This window comes from Drosophila mauritiana, chromosome X, assembly GCF_004382145.1.
Source record: "Drosophila mauritiana strain mau12 chromosome X, ASM438214v1, whole genome shotgun sequence".
Lineage (NCBI taxonomy): Eukaryota > Metazoa > Arthropoda > Insecta > Diptera > Drosophilidae > Drosophila > Drosophila mauritiana.
The window spans coordinates 13,757,220-13,777,174 of NC_046672.1; the positions used below are offsets into that span (position 1 = coordinate 13,757,220).

General features: G+C 41.3%; 1 protein-coding gene across 4 annotated transcripts in view; it reads right to left on the bottom strand.

Moving 5' to 3' along the window:
- The window catches only part of LOC117148056, a 112,831-nt gene that overhangs the window by 80,009 nt on the left and 12,867 nt on the right, over positions 1–19,955 (bottom strand). Inside the window, exon 1 of one of the 4 annotated variants that reach the window (XM_033315243.1) lies at positions 772–975. The exons of the other annotated variants lie outside the window; for them this stretch is intronic. The gene's annotated coding sequence lies outside the window, so the exon portion shown is untranslated. Of the gene's footprint in view, positions 1–771; positions 976–19,955 lie in introns of those variants that run through there. 4 annotated transcript variants of the gene reach the window in all.

A 19,955-nucleotide genomic window follows, 5' to 3' on the forward strand; every position in this document is an offset into this window, starting at 1 on the left:
ACTTTGCCTTCGCCTTATCAGCGGCGAAAAAAAAAAAAAACGAAAAAAAAATGTAAGCGGCAGCGTTTATCGCCCAAACGGCTGAGCACTTGCATATATGCAATTCCAAACAATTTCTCCGCTCTGCGCGTTTTGTTTCTAATTGAATTTCAGGCGTTTTCAATTTCTTTTTTGTCAGCTTGCTTTGCTTTTACGGCTCTTTAGACTGATAATACACAAGCAAATGACTGATAAAGCCAAAGCCGGCAATAATAATAATAGAAACAACAACAACAACATAAAAATGATACTAGTGCGAACTACAACAACAAAAATGGTGAAATATAATTTTCACGGCAGTTGAAGACATTTGCGCTTTAGCACCACGACAGAAAGTCTGCCATTCAATAAAATACAGCAAGAAAGCAATTGTAATGCTATAAAATATATTAGGGATAGCAAAATAGGATTTGCAAAGTCTTTTAAATTAAAATACCATATTAAATATGGAATATTATATGTGTTTTACAGTACACTGAGGCTATCTTTTTGTATTTTAGAATAAATCCTTACTAAATATGTTTTTTTTTTTAATTTTTTAATTTATAAAATAATTTCTTAAAACACTCTGAGTATGTTTTAAGCCTGAAAAATCGTAAGCTGTAGAATATCTTTACGTAACTACCACATTTGCACGGCCCACACTGCGTATGCTTGACGCATCGCGTATACGCCATGTGTGTGTGTGTGTGTGATCGTGCGCTATATGCGATTTCACGCGACTTGACTCACCCCGTTTGCTTATGCAGCAGGCAGCGGCAAATAGAACACAAATATAACACCGTTCTGGCAAAGATAAATATTGCACAAAAACCGAATATCAGTCTCAAGGTGAATTTTTCTATTTCCTTTTCTTCTTCTTCTTCTTTTCTTTTTGTTGACCAATTTCCTTAATTTATATCATGTGTTGGCCTTTTGGACTTCGTTGAACTTTATATGCGTTATGCATGCATTTTCAAACGTGGCGTTTATTTCTTCTGCTCTTTTTGCACATTACACAAAAAAAAAAAAAAAAAAAAAACACCGACAAAAAAAATGTAGAAAAACGTTGCAAATATTAAGAGTGCGGCGGATAATTAGGGGGAATTATGAAGGCGAACGGCACGAACTGAAAGGAATTTCTGCCTTTGAACACGTAGACGCGACGCAGACGCGATGACGACGCGGCAGCGACGCAAACGGCGGCGTCAGCAGAAAACGCGTGCAGCCTTGAGAAGATCGCGATAGCGACTGAAACAGCAGCAAATTCACCAAGAACATGCACAAATCTCAAGCGGCAAAAAAAAAATACAGTAGAGAATAGAATAGAATCGCCAAAACGCCAGGCGATTTTTGCGCGCGTTTTAAAACGCGCGCGCGCACGCTTAAAAAGGATGTGTTGCTGCTATGTTGCTGCTATGTTGCTGCTGTGTTGCTGCTGTGTTGTGGCTGCAACAGTTGCTGCTGCTGCTGCTGCTGCCTCCGCTGTTGCTGCAACTTCTCGTTGCAGTTGCCTCAGTGGGAAAACGCGCGACGACGCATACAAATAACTAACTAACAGCGGCTGTAGTAAAATGACAACTGAAACCGCAGCAGGCGAAATGAAAACGAGTAACGATAGAGCAAAAAAAAAAGAAAATAAAATAGAAGAAAGAAAAATACAAGGCACACACACAAGCCACGGGCAAAATAAATAAAATAAAAATTGACGATGGGCAGCGGCGGCGACGACGACGGCAAACGCAGCTGCAGTTGGCTGGTTCTACGGGTCAGAGATGCCAAAAACGCTGTTGATTTGGCCGGAAAATCAGCGCCCGCTTGGCTTTCACTCGCGTTATGCAACACTTTATATTACAAAGCATTTTCCTCATCGCAAAGAACCTTGAAAATACGGAATCCTTAGGATATTTCCGCTATCCTGACTCTCTTGAAAAAAAGAACTGCTAACAAAGAGCATCCAAATCTTAAACTAAAATATTTTTTTACGCACTTAAGTTGTTTCTAAATATATTTAATCAAAAACCATTTGCAGTTCAACTTAAAGAAGGGTAAATAAACGATATATAACTTTGTTTTTTTAGTTTCAACCCAGATCAGCACTGATTCTAACATTCTTTTTGCAAACTTTTCACTTTTCGCTGCACTCACCGTCGAGATGCAGTGCGAGCGAGAGGCTGGCGGCGCGGCGGGCGAGCGGGACAGAGCAGAGCGGAGCGGCCAGTGCGACAGAGAGGGGGCGAGAGCGGGCGGCGGCACTTTGCTGCCACGCTTCGTCAGCTGTTCGTTAGTCGCTTTTTTCCTTTTTGTTTTTATTTGTCGTGTGTGCGGAAGTGCAGAGCGTGGCGTTGGCGACGACGCCGGCAGAGGCGGTAGCGTCGGCAGCGAAACGCAGCGGCGTAAGTGCAAGGCCAAGCGCGTGCGAAAGAGAGACAGTGATGGTGGGAGAGAGAGGGAGCGCCTAGTGTGGGACAGAAACAGGTTTATCTAATTTTTTTTTAAATAAGTTTATTGTTTTATTTCACTCGATTTATTCCTGTCTTTTCTACTTCAGTTCACTATTTTTTTTAATTGGTTTTTTTTTATACTGTAATTAATAAAATGTTGTTCTAATTCTAAAGTTAATTGGAAATTGAACGGCGTAAAATTGTGATTTGCGCGTGTTTTTCAAATTTCTCCAAAGTTGCCACCCACTCTTAACTCAGTTTACACCCACAATCGTGCATGGAAATGCACTGAAAGAAATCTAGCATCGAAAAAATGCTTTGTACTTTAAAATATTCTAGAAATTCACAATTGGGCTATATATTGCTAACAACATTTGTTAAATACTTTCTTAATTGAATTCCATTTTTTTTCAATATTTTTCTTCTCCCATCCATTCGCAGACTGCACGTGCGTGCCCTTGAAAACTTAACCCAGCAATCGAGCCAAGGCAGTTGTTGCCAAGACCCCCCACCAGTCCACCCATACCCCGCACCCGCACATTGATAAGCCCCCTCACCGCCCCCCTCCCCCCATTTCCGCGGGCACTTTCAAACTGTTTGCTGGCAAACAAAAGAAAGTGCACAAATTGTTGAAATTTTCTTAGCGAAATCAGCAACAAACGAATTCGAATCTCGCACGTAAAATGTTGCTAAGAGCCAATGGGCAATGGTTTTCATTGCCACAGTTTTTATACAAATGCGGTAAGGTTTTTCTTTCTTCCTCACTCTTTTTTTTTTTGCATAGCTATTTTTCGCCAAGTTGCGCAAAAAGAACGAAAATAATTCGACAAAAACTCAACACAAATCACAAGGTATAAGGCGTAGGATCTGAAGTACGCAAGGAATGGGAAAGGGTAGAAAGTGCGGGTATGGCGACAAAGGGTTAAGGTTTGTCCAGTGTATAGAAAAATAATACATATTTTAAAAAGAGATATCTGTGTGAACATTATCGTATATTGACTGAAACTCAATCGATTTTCTATTCCTTTTAAATAAATATTATATTCACATAAGAAGTTTAACTAAAAGATATTTTTTATCTTTATATCTTTTAGGGATGCATTTTTCAGCGATCGAGAAGAGTGCAAATGGCCAAGACTTTCCAAGTGTAGATATCCGCAGGCTGATTTACATATCTGTGCCGATCTGCACACATGTGCGGTTTGTGTGTTTGTTTGTTTGTTTTATGTGCGCACGCTGCCAATTGCGAGAAAAAAACTGCAATGTTCAAGGTCGCGCGGCGAATGCACCTAAAGCAACAACAACAGCAGCAGGAGCAACAAAAATAACAAACAATCGGTCATTCAGACGATAGCATACGCAAAATGTTTGAGTTCTACAAATTGTAAAAACTAGTGCAGGAACCAAATGGCGACACACACCCATGAAAAGTACAGTGGGCCCTCGCGAAATGGTGCCAAGTTCTGATAGCTCTCGGTAGAAACATTTTTGAAGTATGTTCGACGTATACGTAATATTTTATCGTATCGAGAAAACTGACTAAAAGTCCTTAAATAATATCCGATCTTTTACTGTACGCACTAGCGTATTTATTGGTGTGTATATATATTTATTTATATACATATACATATATATGCATGTGTGTGTATATAGAACAACAATTTGCGCTCGTCAATTGCAAGCGCGTCGCTGCCTACGTCGACCGCGACTGCGGCGTCGCTGCCATTGAATTTTCACTGTCAAGGTCGAACGTTGTTCTGATGCGCAACGCAATGCGCAATGTGATCGCCGAGTGGGTGTGCGAGTGAGCGGGCGAGCGGGGGGAGGTTGGATCGCGCCGAGGGAGAGGGCCGATATGTGCGAACGAAAACGAGAACACAGCGGAGAAGGAGAACGAGTGCACAAAAGCTGTGGGAGAATGCGAAAAGAAGGAACAGGGGGGGAAAGAAACACACGAGAACGAGAATGTGGGAAGGGAATGGAGAATGCACACGGACTCTGCTTCCTCTTCTTCTACTTCTGCTGCTGCTGCTTCTTCTTCGCGGCACAAGGCGCACAGTGGGCGGGATCGAGCATCAAATAGCGAGTGCACTTTAATGCACTTGCAATTATTCGGACAAAATGTTCAAAAAATTCACTAAAAAATTAATGAAGTGCTAATGATAAGAAGTATTAAATAACTAAATCTTAACCTTATATAAATTCCCTTCTACAAATGCCCCGCAAAGTATGCACTATTTTGCATTTATAAAAATTAAATAAATTATTTAATTAGTAACATTTTATAAAATATATTCTTATATTGCTACATTTCAAAGTAACTGTTCTGAATAGTTATAAATTTTTTAATAATTTTAATTTTAATTGAATTTCCAATTCGTTTGTTGGTGCTCCGCCCATTCCATTACCGTTCATCATATTCTTCGATCGATCACCTCTTGACCCACTGTGCGGGTGTATCGGTACGTACACATGTATGTGCTTGTGTGTGGGCGCTGTGGCGGAAACGATATGCGGCTTATGTAATGCGACAGCGACAACAACAATCAGCGGCGACGCGTTGGCAGCGTCGAGTGCATACGCACACGCTTCCACCGCCCGCCGCCCACCGAACCCCTTCGCCTAGCGCCGCACTGCACACCCACACCCCACAACCCCAGCACCCCCTCCTCCATCGCCCCCCTTCGCTTAACGCTTCCTGCACATTGTTGCTACGCTTTTCATATCGCTCGGCGTCTGTTTTTCTCTGTGTGTACTCTTATTTTTTCCCCCTGCTTTTTTTTTATTTTTTATTTTTGTTGTTTTTGTAGCGCCTTTTGTGCTTTTTGCATGTTTTCCTATCGCATTTGTTTTCTCAAGTTCGCGCGCAGCTCTTGTGCAATTTGTCATAATACCGCCCCGGTGCTATCCAAGCTAACCCACTGTACCATTACCATTGCCATTCCCACCCACCCGCGCACGCGGCGTATGCGTAATATTTCAAGAGAAGTGCCGACAAAAAATTGCAGCGTTTTGTCAGCGGTAAAACGTAAACAAAAACAAGCCGCCGCCAAATGCACTTTTGGCCATAAATCAGCGAAGAGAATGGAAAAATCAGCTGGCAAAGGGACAACGGTGATGGGGGGCGGGGCGTGGCGGGAATATCGAGGATGGTTACAGACCCGCAGGCGCCACGCCCTCTGCCGGGCAAATGAAGACATAATTTGACATAAGCGATGTTAAAGTTCACCAAATCCCAGCCCTCGAACATCAAAAGGCAGCGTCCAAACGAAACAGAAAAAGTCTAGTAAAAAACTGGGATGCAACAAGAAGCGCTCGGAAGCCGACGTTTTAATGCCCTAACCTGTTAAATATTGAGTTAAATCGAACTGCTCTAAACATTTACAAAACTAAACATAAACTTGTCATTTTATGGTTGATGATTTTATATATTAGTATATACAGCACAATACCCCTAAAATAGAGTATTAAAAAAAATAGTTGGGAGCCTGAGAAAAAAACTCTAAGCATTTGACTGCTGTTAATGATGTGGGGCAGGAGGAGCAAATGGGGTCCGCCGCTGATTGACTCGACTCAACTGGTTGATGGCTCCGCGCCTGCGCGGTCGGCACTTTTGGTGATAATGTCAAAGGCAGCCAGCGGTCTGCCACGCCCCCGCTGCCCAACCGCCCCCCGCCCTGCGCAATGCTTAATCATGCAAACGGCAAGAAAACCGAAATGCAGCAGCAAATGCAGCGCCTGTCAAAGCTGCGATTAATCTCACTCAAGGAAAAGCAGGATGAGGGGCACAAAGTGCAGCAGCCACTGCGGCACTGCGGCACTGCGCACAGTGGTTAAAAACGCAAGAAAATAAGCAGAAAAGTATTTAAATAGGAAATTTAACAATCTTGAGGGAGCCTATTAGTAATAAACAATATAGTTATTTAAAACTCTATTTTCAGATAACCTCCTTTTCGTCTTAGTAAATATTTTGATCAAAAGTGTTTCTTCGCCTTCAATCACTTTCGAACCACTGTGCCCAGCAGCGTCGGCACTCATAATTGAGATATGAACTTGGCAATATTTCATAAAAAGAAAATATATATAAAAAGAGCCAGTCGGCGGAGGGAACGAAAAAAGGCGAGAAGACTGGTCAGCCAGTTGGATAGCCAAGGACCGACGACGGCGATCGCGGCTTGTTCGTCTAGAAATAACTTAATTGTCACTCAATTACTCAGTTTTCAGCTAAAAGCATTCATTGCTCTGGCTTAACGTCAAAGTGGCTCAAAAGGGGGGTAACGGGGCTGAAAAGGGGGGAGGGGGTTGGTAAACCCTGGACAGAGGATGTGGAGCCATCTGTGAGTTGCAGTCGGATAGGAACCCGTTGCCTAGGCGTGAATAATAGTTGCAGCAAAGACGCGTCTTGGCCACGGCCGGTGAATGAAAATTGATGAGTTGCGACAGTTTTTGGCCAAAGGGCAAAATCACCCAGCGCAGCACACAAAAAAAAAAAAAAGGAATAAGAAGTACTAACTTAAGACCGAAATCTTTGATGCTCTGCAAATTTAATGTAGTGCAATAATATTTTGTTTAAGTACGTAAGTAAATATCAAAATCAAAAATTGTGGAAAGCTTTTCTTTTGGAATACAAAGCTTTCTCTCAATTCCCAAATTATCGTAATACCCTATAATAGGTCATCTAAAATGGTAGAAATCCTAAATAGGCGCCCTACCCAGTGGAAAAAAGGGAACGTTCCTTGAACGAGCAAAGGAGTCTTGAATCGGAGGGACGAATTAATGGACAAACTACTTTGTCATGGTCTCGGTTCTTTGGGATTGGCCATCTCAATGCAACTATCAATCAAATCACTTGTGTGGGTGACCATTTGCTGCTACAAAAGGTCAAGCAATCCCTGATTGACATAAATGGATGCATTCATTTTGATCGTGATTGAACTTTGCTAATGAGCTTTATTGACCCCAGGGACCTGACGGATTTTATATAAAATTTGTAAACTCTAATGATTGATTGACTTGTGGGTAGAAAATACCTATTATTTATACATGTGAGTTTGAGAATGAGAATTTGTGAGTTTTATGTAAGCTGGAAATGGGAAAATTCTCTGCTGTTCGATTAGACAATTTATGATTGACACTAAACGCATTTGAACGGCATGATTGATTGATTGAACAACGAGGTCTAAGGCTTAAGACCAAAATTAAAATTAAGAATATTGTAATTTGTAAGTACAAACACACTTAACAAACATGCGTAGCGATTTGCCATGAATATCCAGGTTTACTTTCAATCTTTATGATTAATGCCCCCATTGAAATCACCTTTTTGCTGCTCTTATTTGCCCCCAACATAATTACCAACATTTAGTGCGCCTTCCATCATGATTGATGCCGTTTTCGAGGCCCTGCCAGTGCAGAAAGTGCGCCTTGAAAAGGAGTCCACCCGCAGTCACCCCTTTCACCCACAGGCCCGCCATAAATCGCCATAAATCCTAATCAAAACTAAGCGCAAACAAGCTGCATCCAGGGAAACGAAGTGGGGATAAAATGGAGGCACCACCTCTGGAACGTGAATCTATAAATCCATTAATGCCATTTACCGCATAAACATAAAGTAAACGCGGCCCAGGATGATCATCTCGCCATGATGATGATGATGAGGATGGTGATGCCGCAGACTTTTCGGGGCATCAGCACCAACGGCAAAATTTGGGATCCCAGATTAAAAAAAAAAAAAAACCCATCTCAAAACCTCCTGTAAGTTCCCGCTGAACCAAAGCAATTGCTCCATAAAGTAAAACTAAATTGCTCAATAATTTTGTCCACATTTGATTATGTCTTCTGAGGGGGAGTTGGTGGGTGAGGTAGATAGGCCAAAGGAACACCGAAAACAATTTGCGTCGAAATCGAAAGAAAGAACCTATTCAAGGAAAATAATGTTCTGTACCAGTTAAATTGTATGATAGTGATAGTTACCAAATCTGAATGTTCGAATAGGGTGTTTAGTTATTTTATATATTTAGTATAGTATTTTATGCACGATTTAAAACATATATCATACATAATATTATCATATTAACTATGATATATTAAATATTAGACATTTTAGAAGTGCGAGCATGCCTTTACATACCACAGCAAGTGATTGCAAGTGATTTCTTTAGTTGGGCTGCAAGTTTATTGCATTTTTTCCTGTGTACCGTGAACTCTCCCTCGTGGCAACCCCGTTCCTCCCGCATCCAGCGACTGGCAGTCACGATTGTGCGGGGCAGGCCAACACTAAATTCAAAACCCATAAAGACATCAAAGCAGGCAACGCGTGTAACAATTTGCCAGCCAGCCAACAACAACCAATGCAACAACAGCAACAACAAATGCAACAAAACGCAAATTAACAACGGACCAACATACAAACATATATACATACATACGTACACTCACGAACAGGCCCAAAGGAGTCCCGAGATGTTTGGGAGTCTGAGAGGACAAGGACTGAGGATTGGGGTTTGGGGTTTGGGGACTTGAAACTGGGGACTACAAACGACGATGACGACGACAACGATCGTTCGAAAAACACAGCGAAAAACAAAACAGCAACAACAAGGCGACCTGGCCAAGGTATCCGCACCCGCACAAACCCAACAAGAACAACACAGTGAACAACACAGTCAACAACACGAACAACAGCAGTAACAACAGAAACAACAACCTCGGGCTGCCCAAGAAGATGCTGGCCAACACAAAATTGGCAGTGCTTTTGAATAGGAAAAAAAGGTTGAAAGGGTACTCTTACGCCATCAGAAATATTCTATAAATTTTTTTAATATTTTTGAATAGTAACGATGGACTGCAAGCACATAAAAGATGGAAAAACTGGAAAGCCCTAAGAATAAATGGAATAGAATTTAAAGCTGTTGATCGTAAACACACATTTTTAAATATACTTTAATTTTAACTTTATCTGTATCATAACTTGTCTTCAGTTTGATGCTCAGCCTTTTCATTTCCTTGAAGGTTTTGCAATTTCCCGATAACAGAGACAGCAGACGAGGCCACCCACACGACAATCGGAACAGGTATTGTGCTTTTCCGATTTCGATAATGGATGAACTCCGATCCACTGGCAGAAAGATGGATTGCACAGTGAGAGAGAGAGAGAGGGGTAGAGATGCCGCTGGCTCACGATCGATGGTGCAGCTGAAATGCTCATTAAAAATGTAGAAAGCTAGCTCCTCCTCACCCAAAAGACCTGCGATCGATAGACCGATTTTTGCGATTACCCGACCGATCGACCGATTGCCCGATCGCTCGCTCGCTGTCAGCGCTAATCGCACGATCTTAATTTACAGCAACAGCAACGAAGCAGGACGACTACCGGCGACAGAGAGATCACTTGGAAATAGAAAGAGACGGCGGTATGTGGCGATATAGCCATTGCGATATGGAGCTGAAGGAAGGAGCTCTCCTCTGCGATGCGATCTTGGCCAATTTGGCGAACGCAACTTTCGCTTTTGCAGCCGACTGCTAACGATCGTCAATCGACGGCAATTTATTATTATGCAGCGATCGCTTGTTCGTATTTAATTCAATTAAAAGACGGTTAGAAATCATGGTAATTATGTTTACAGGAAAGCGAAAGAATGGCAATCGTGTTCGCCGGCGAATGGCAAGTGTTATTTGTAATGATCATTAATCGAATCACGATCCAGGTGAAAGAAAGAGGGAAAAGAAATATGCGTACTTAATCCAATTTTAATGTCGTGATCGGTAACCGATCTGGGATGTGGCAAACTAAACTAGATCGCTCGTTTAACAATCATTTATGTCACTGCAAAGCAGCAGATCTCTAAATTTATTAAATGCATACAATGCAGTTCACATATGCAGGTAAATCAAATGATGATTAAATCTACCGTTTTGGTGCAAACTAGAAGAATTGGATTACTAAACAATGTGAACTCTTCGGCCGAACAGAAAAAAAACCCCTATCCAGATCTGGTCGAACATCAAATTGCAATTGCAAATCCATCACCATCGGCAGGAAGGAGAAAATCAAATATGAAAAGAATTCAGTACAGACACACAGTTACAACAATCAGAGCAACAACGTTGACAACATTGAACAACAACGCTTTCCGCTGCGCGATAAGGCTAAAAATCCAAACAACCAAAAACAATTGTTGGTGAGGCGTGTGTGGGCGCAATTTTCCATTGAATTATAATTTTTTCGCATTACAATTTTTCTTCTCCAACTTTACACAGAAAAAAATTTGTTTAAAAATGTAATGTGAATATCAAATCTTTGGCAGTGAATAGTAGAATAACTTTAAGCAACCACCAACGAAAGGTCACTCAAATTAAGTTGTTGGAATGGGAGCATGGTCACATTGAAACTTAATGTCAGCTTAAGGAAAAAATACGATGATCCGATTTGATTCCCGATTTCTTTTCGTGCACCTATCGCGCTCTCTTTTTCGCTCACTGTGGATTTTGGCTTGTCATAATTTTCATTACATGTTTTTCTGCCATGTTTGTTGCTTTCGTTGGGGGTAAAACCAAAGCGTACCTATAAAGCCTGATAAAGATCTTTCCATAGAGAGTGCGGGCTGTGCAACAACAACAACGAATCGTAGTTACAACAACAGCAAAACATTGAACAACAGAAAATTGCAACAATCTGATAAAGACAACAACTGAACTCAACTGAGAGACTCAATTGCGATTTGTGTACCGACCACGAAAAAAAGCAAAAAAAAAATATCGAAAAAAAAGAAAAACTGCTGCGAAAAAGTGCGTGAGCTGGGGCCTCCAGAAACTTGTGGGTTGCGAGTTGTTCAAGACAGTTTTGTCAAGGAAATTATCTCGGAAATACTGACAGTTGTTGCGGAAAGTCAAATGTGTTTCCTTAGCTCAAAAAAAAATCAAACAATGGCTATAAAGCTTACTGGTTCCTAAAAGATAATATAATTAATATAATAAAAACCATTTATAATATCAGAAATAATAATGCCTTTGAAAATATGTAATCAGCATCTTAAACAATAAATAGTAATATGTTAAGTGGTCTTCTTCTAATTTTTATACAACCATCAATGAGTTCATGAAAACGCGTTCAAGGACTGTAAGAAAAATGGTTTTTCCGGAAAGGAAACTCCAGCTGAACGACAACTGTGTCAAAACAAAACGACAACAAACAAAACACGAACAAAACTTGGCTATCTGTGTGTGCGCGCCTGCGCCTTCGATTTTCCGCACTGCCACGCCCCGTCCGCAGCGGGATTTCCATTGCCGCCCACCCACGCAGAATCCGTTGACGGATTGAGAGATTTTCCTGCAGTTTATTTTGGCTGCCTTTGGCTGGCATGTTTGTTGGACGCAGTGGCGCAAATCGGGGACGCCATGACATTATAATATGTCAATTTTTATGCCGCTTGGCAGGCGCGTGTTAGAAAATGTCAAAATCCAGCGGCGCAGTCAAACTCTCAAGTCAGCCGCACAGCAACAACAATCAACGGCAACTACAACATCGCAAAAAAAAAGGAGAAATACAGTAACAGTAACAGCAACAACTCTATTGTGCGCCCACGCGTTTTGTTCGCGTTTTAAAAAACGCGACCACTGTGTGGTGCTCGTGTCAAGCCCCCTTTAACCCCCTAATGCCCCCTCCTGGAAAGCACCCCACCCCATCTCTCTGGTTGTCTCGGCATGTTTGTGCTCCGGAGGCTTTCATAGTTTTTTATTTGCCTGGCATCGAACATTTTTATGCGACTCCAGCGGACGCATTGTCAGGCGCACAGGGGTTAAAATCGGGGGGCGGGGGTTAAATGGGGGTGGGGAGCTCATGGATCTTATGGGGCACAACTCTTGATCGTGCGGGTGCGGCTGCTATACAAGAAATTAAATCAGGTAAAACACACTTAACATTAAGCCTTTAACAGAATTACTCGCATAGATCTCCATAAAATACTAAACAAGAAAAAAATACTAAAAGTATACAAAAACCGAATATTCTTAGAAACTTTTAATCAAAGGAAGACAATGGAGGGACTTTTTCGATTTAAATTAATATTACGACTATTTTCTCATATTCAAAATCCTTGAAATAATCCATAAACTGTTTAAAATTTAAGTGCTTTCAAACTTTCCTTTCTCGGTAAGCCTCCTGCCAAAAAAAAAAAGTCACTTTTGCTAAAGGCCAAAGTAAGACAAATCCCACGAAAATAACCCACAACAAAGGCCATGTGGCCGTTTTTCGTCGTTTATCACGCATCGCTGTCAAAATGTCACTTTAGCTTAGCGTTGGCAGGCGATATCTGAAAAGGAGAGGGACACAGGTAGTACTACTAGTAGCAGACTCCAAAGCCACTCCACCACACCTCCTGATATTTTCCTTTCTTTTTCCTCTTTTTAGCCGCTGCGCACGCGTAATAACGCATAACAGCAACAGCAACAAAATCACGTTAATGACAGCCAAAGGGGGGCAGCCCCCGTCCAGTAACTCTCTTTTATTTTTTTCCTAGCTACTTCTCCTCAGGCGGTGGCTTCTTTTTTCCACAAACTCCTTTCAGATGCACCTCAGTTCGCCTGCGGGCTAAAAAAAATCTCGACCGCTGTTTTGTCACATCATTATCAGGTATCACTCCGCTCGGGAGTGAACGAGATAGTCAGCTGGCGGAGGAAAAGAGATGGGGTGGAAGAGAGAGAGAGGGAAGCTGCATTTTCGACATTATTGACATGACAGCGAGACTTTAGCAGGTGTGAAGGAATTCGCCGTGCCTGACACTAAATCATGCCCGCCATATACGTATGAGTGCGACTGTATTATATGTCCATGAGCGCGGTACTTTTGTCGGCGACTTTGATTGCAAGTCCGCTGGTCGTCGTGATGACGATGATGATGATGTTGCCACCAGTGGCGTTAATAAAGTCATCTAGCGGTAAACACTTCCCAGCAAAACCGAGCCGCGATCCACTGAAAAAATGTGAGGCAACAAGTTGGGGCCTGATTTAAAATGCGTTTCTTAGGGCCTAGTCAACAGATGCTCGCCTTACTAATGCGTACAGTGTGACCGTTGAACTGTCGAATCAGAGTGACCAATAGAGTGTTTAAGTAGTCAAGCCATTTATTCATTTGAGCAATTGATATCCCTATCCCTGCTGGCCAGTGTAATCAGCAATGTCAATTGAAACGTTTAACGAGAGCAGAGACCCAGCTGATACCCAAGACCACGGCCGTCCGTTTGGATCCAATCGGATCGCATCGGATCGGATCGCCTGATGAAGTCCCAGAGCAGCGGACATCGAGCCAAGCGAAGGAAAAAATTTCCACAAGGCGGCAACAAAGTGTGCGCCTTGTGGTTGTTGCATGAATAATTCATAGCAGCGGCACCAGTTAATAACTGAGCCGCACTCCGCAGTCTGCAGCACAAAAAGTGAAAGCTCATAAGGCAATCAGTCAAAACGTCATCAATAGAATTAAGTAATCAACTCGGGGACCCAAAACAGCGGTGGCAGCAGGCGGCAAACCAAAACTGACCACACACAACAAAACGGGGCCAGTAAAGGCAACAATGGTAAAAAATAATAAAGGAATAAAAGAAGGGGGCAAAGAAAAAAAGAACGCAGCCAACTTCACATTGATTGCGGTCCAAAAAGGAGTCGAGAAGTCGAGAACAAAAAGAGGCGCGAGTGGCAGGACCACCGACAAAAAAGAGCACCAAAAGAGTGGCCAGCAGCAACGGACACTCCACGGACGGACAAACGGACATGCGGACATGCGGACATACGGATAAGCGGACATACGGACATACGGACAACTGGACAACCGGACAACCGGACCTACGGACAGCAGTTGGAACAGCAGTTTTTATGGCCTTTTTCCTTTATCTGCTGCCTGCCTTTTTTCCTGCTTCGTTCTTTATTTTCTTTTTTTTGATTTTGGGAAGGTCTTGGACCTGCAGTTATTGTGGTTTGACCAGTTGCAGGGCACAACTCAGTTGGCCACAACCACAAAGGAGTGCAGAGTGGGGCAGCCACAAGATATAGAACTTGGCCGGCCTGCCGAGGAGAATCTGTCGGGAAGCCAATGCAAAATTATCGGGTCTCGTATCAATGCTCAAATCCAGTTGGCATATTGGGGAATGCTTTGATTAATGTGCAAACATTATGTAAGTAAAATGGTATACGGAATCACAAGGTGCTTTAAGCAAATATAGTTAGATATTAGATCAACCATGTTTTTAGAGTTAAAATCAACGAATGGTTTTAAGTTTTAACAACCTAACAACTTACACGGCAAGTTCTAAATACAAACTATAATATATTCAGAGCTTAATAGTTATTATAAAAACCTACATTTATTCATTTATTCCCTGCAATTCTCAGAACACTCTGTTTAAAACGAACCCAATGACCTTTTGCATTATTTCAATTAAAATTCATTATGCATTATCTCGTGTCTATTCCGTCGCTTTCGATCCTTGTTTACATATTTTATTTTTTCACTCCGGCTTGCGTTTTTCGCTCTTTTTCTTTTTTTTTTTTTTTTGTTTGCCTTCTTCGAGGTACAATTAAAATAATTACGATAATTATATAGTTACAGTAGCGACAGTAGCCGTGCGGAAGGACACTCCCTCTCCCTTTTCCTTGGAGGGTGCGCACATTATTTTATTATTTATTTTATAGATTCCGGCATTTGTCGCCAGACATGCGACAACTGGGCGAGCGAATTACGCAGAAATTGCCATGAAAATTACTCGATTTACCCCCATGGCCCTTTTCCGGCGGGTCCTTAACCCTCTAAGGAGGGTCTTTTGGTCACATAATTAGCCATGGCGAATAATTAACATAAGTGAGGGGCAGGACCAAGGACCAAGTACCAAAGGACCCGAGGCCAGCTGGAACGTGCCCAAAAAGGAGCCAATTTTGCCGCTCTGCATTTGCGGGCACGCGTCTCGAAAAGTGTCGATATATACATATACATATATGTACATATAAGCCCCAATATATCCCCTTATACATATTCACAATTTTCGGGAGATGAATAAATTACGATATTTTTTATTTTTCCTCGATCCTTTGATTCGTTTCGTGTTGACTGCTTGTTGCCTGTTTGTATTCATCTTTATCGGCATCTGCTGCCTCGGGTTATCCACATCCATCAGTTAAAATGGTAATTTCAATAATTCCGTTGGGGATGAGTTTGTTTAAGGGACTAAAGGTATGAAACAACCTGGCATTTAGGAATTTTATTGATAAAATCAATTTTATCCCACCTTTAATGGTTAAATGTACTTTCGAGTAATCAAGTCCCCAAACAATTAAAAAAACTAGTTTTGTGTACACACAATCTTAATCTGTACAGAGACGAGTTAAAAAAAAAAAACAGAAAACTAAAGCATACTTTTATGGAAACAAAAACTTAAACTTCTATTTGCAAATATTGTGTGATATAAAAATGGGGTAACAATCATTTTAAAACTAAAAAAGAAGATATTTTTAGATCTGATATCTTAGTATTTTCTGATATGCATAGCATGACTCAAATATTTTCGCCTCGCAATTCTCCGCTGGCAATTCTTCTCGTGCTCCACTTTGATTTGCTTATCAAGATCAAAGAGATCGCTTCCATTCTTGTTTCCCCTATACCTTCTATTTCGATTTGAAACAGGCAGACGAACAGGAAGAACGGACTGCAGCATAGCGAAAAACCACACCCGCGCAAATCCAAATCTTCCCGAAGAACCACAGATTTTGACGTCTTGGATGTTGTTTAGAAGAGCTGCAATTTGCTGTGGCCTCCAAGTTCAACTAACATTAAAAGAAGTGCACAGAAACAAGAAACAGGAGAAGAAAAATGGAAGCTATGTGGCGGCGGAAGAAATGCCGCAGAAGAGAAGGATGCACGTCTGAAGACTGAAGAAACGGGGCGAAGAATCAAGCGAAGACAATTCAAGTTGCGTGCTCTGCGTGAGCGTCGTGCGTTTGACTGACTGAATGACTGACAAACTGACGAACGCCAAAACTGAACCGGGTCTAAGCCATAGCGAAGACTGAAGACTGAAGACTGCAGACTGAAGACCAAGACTGACTTGGCCCATCATCCATCCATTTATTTCAGAGTTTCTGAGCTGCAGTTGCGGGAGTCGCAACGGCAAACGGAAAACCAAATTATACACATGCATGCACTGAGGCAAATTCGTAGTAAGTGGCTATTCTTTTCTAATTTATTGATTCATTTTATTGGCAATCAAACCCAAAATCTGTGCAAGACTCTCTTCAAATGGTAGTACACCATATCAGGTAATATTATTTTGGATTATTTTTCCAAGTGTACGCAAGTCCGAGTGGAAGACTGGGAAGAACACCTCCCGCACTCATCCCCCTTCGGGCCACACCAACACAATTGAAATTCCTCTAGCGCAGAAATTGCATTTCACGCTGGAAATGCGTGCTCTGCGTGCAGCAAGAGCCAAAACCAAAGTGCAACAGCAACAAAAAATTGCAACTGCAACAGCCACAATCATTGCTGCTGCAACAACAACTGCAACAAGCACATCTAGAGCTGCATTCGCAGTCAGAAGAAAGACAAAACGCCTGTGATACTGGGAGAAGACAAGCTCTTGATGCACTATCAAAATTTGCTAAATTGGATAATAGGACAATTCGAAGGGAAATATTTGCCAGAACTGTAGCATAATTTATTACTATTTACTGCCAGTTAATTAAAACTAGAAGTAACTTTAAGTACGGTAACTTCTTTTAGCTAGCAGTTCTTCGATAGTTGTTCTACAGTTTCTAATCCTAATTTTCAAAATATTTAAAATTGTTTGCGAGAAAGAGTAACTGCAGTTAAGAACTAGTGGAGCAGTGAAGATCAGTGGGAGGCTGCCGAGTAGCTTTCGGATCCAAAGTGTAGGTGCTGCGAAGAAATTGTGGGTTGCAGCTGGGCTCATTCCGGCAAGCTGGAAAATGCGAAAAGCCCAGCACAGGAAAATATTCCTTTGATATCAGTGCAAATAGAAAATGCAGCACACTTGATGCTCTTGGTGAAGTTTGATCACATATCTACTGCCTACCATATGGTCATTATTTAATTATGAGGCTTTATTTCAGTTGGCATCGGACTGAAATCATCTGCGCCTTTCACATCCATCGCCTCACAACATTGTCATATTCAATGGTTATTTCTTGTTGATTTTTCCCCACTACTCCGCTGCTACTTTGTTGTTGTTTACTTTTTGGGGTCTTTCGATTGCCAGAAGAAGCAATACAAAATCTGCACACTTCTGCCGCCGTTGGATGTGTTTGTTGACACTCGCAACTTTTTCGCAGCCCACACAAAAAATGAGTGTGGAAAATGTGAACAGGATTCCCCAGATGAGGCAGCAATATAATGTGTAAATATTTTCAAAGCTTAAACAGTGCAGCAGTGCTTCGAAATTAAAGTATGATTGTTATAAAGTATATAATTTCGACCCCCAATCAAATAAGAATGCCCCAACCTTAACCCTTTTTTATCAACTGAACATGACGTTAAATTAGTCATTGAACACCATTACCTTAACGTCCATTAAGTTAGTTCAATTCCACTTTCATTATCATATTATTTCCAATTGATTTATACATCAAGTTTTTTGCCTTACCTACCCCAATTAGCTCACTTTTTTACGACAGTTTTTCGATGGAACTTCAGGCCTTCGTTATTATATTTGCCTTATTTTACCATTTCGTTTTTTTTAACTTTCTTTTTTCGGTATTTTTGGCATGACGTCAAGCTGTTCCCTTGGCCGCCAATCCTTGTGTCAAACCGTTCTTAAGGGTAAATGGAAAATCCATTAATAAATAAAAAAGCGCCACTCACCTGCAACGAGAGAAAGAGAGAGGGAAAAATACGTTAAAAAAGAATTTCATTAAGTGCATTGGGGGTTCGACTCAGTAGGGTCAAAGGGAAAATACAAATAAAATTATAAATGGCTAGTGCAAACAAAAAAAAAATGGGTAAACTGGCCGGCAAAATGGCGACGCATATGTGTGTGCCTCCACACACACACACTCACGCACAGACAAACGCATACATTGACACTAATAAGCTGCCGAGTTTTGCGTGTGTCAACTTTTGCACTTTTTGCGCAAATGCAAATTGTGTAAAGAGAAAATAAAAAAATATATATTGAAAAAAAAAAAGATGAAAGAAACATATTTTCACACGAGACATGACTAAACCCCCCTCCCTCTCCGCCACCGCTGGCAATCAGCCCATCTCGCTCGCACACTGCACGCTCCAGCGATTCGTTGGGCCAAAAGGGAGATATATGTACATATATACAGATATATACAAATATGTACACACGGGCAAGTGCATTTATATATGCATATATGTTTACCTGTACTATAACTTCATTCCAATGGCCGCCCTGCACTTCCTACGGCCTATGGCCCTCTCTTTCTGGCGTTCCCTCAGCTACGAAAAAAAAAAAAACTTAAAAAAAAAAAAACAACAGAAACAAGAGAAACAAGAAAAGCCCATGCATATTGGATGTCTACGAATAGTCCAAATATTTGTTGGAAAATCGCTACAGAGAACCCCCAAAAACAGAAACAACAATCGGAACACGCAAAGCCCAAAGACAAGGCTCTAAAATGTACACTGCCAGAAAAGAGTTGAAAATTCAATAAGCGAAAAGAAAAAAATAAAACAAGCTGGCTTGCCATTACTTCCACTCTAAATTAGTAAATTCAGTTATGTATGCTCCAAAGTTAATTTGCTACCAATTTAAAAGCAAACTTTTTTGCGCAGTGTAGGTCAAAGAGGAGGCGTGGTGTGTGTGCTGGCTGCTCCTTCGCCCTCCCCTATTTATTTTTATGGGTAGGGTTAGCTCGATTTCAGCTAAGGACATCCACATCCACAAACACACAAAAACACACACACTGAAACACACTTACACGAAGAGCAAAACTAGAGAAATACACACTATTCTTCCTGTTCCTATTCCTTCAGCTACTCTTCCACCTTTTAACCCTTCCGTTGTTATAGTTCTTGGCTGAACGCATTTAATGGTCGAACAAATGCCTCTATTTTTTTTTCTCTTGTATTTTTTGAGGGTGAGAACTCGCACACACACACACACACGTGCAAGCGGTAAGGGTTGCTAACCCTCCCGTGCGTATATATATATGTGTATATTTGTGTGTGTGAGTGTGCGGGATGAAAATAGTGCCCCTAGAGTGCGAAAGAAAGAGAAGGTGCGCTACTGGCACATTTAACCCATTGGCAGCCATTTTTAGTTTTGGCCACCACAAATCCAAGTAACTTTTAATGGAATGAGGGGTTAAGCGAAAGGTTGTGCCGATCAGCAAAAGCTATTCATCGAAAACTACTAAATACAGAATATTGCTTGCGAGATAAATTTAAACTTTATAAGATATATTATATAAATCACAATTTACGTCAGTTTATATCATACAAAATTTACCCCAATAACTAGTTTACTAAAA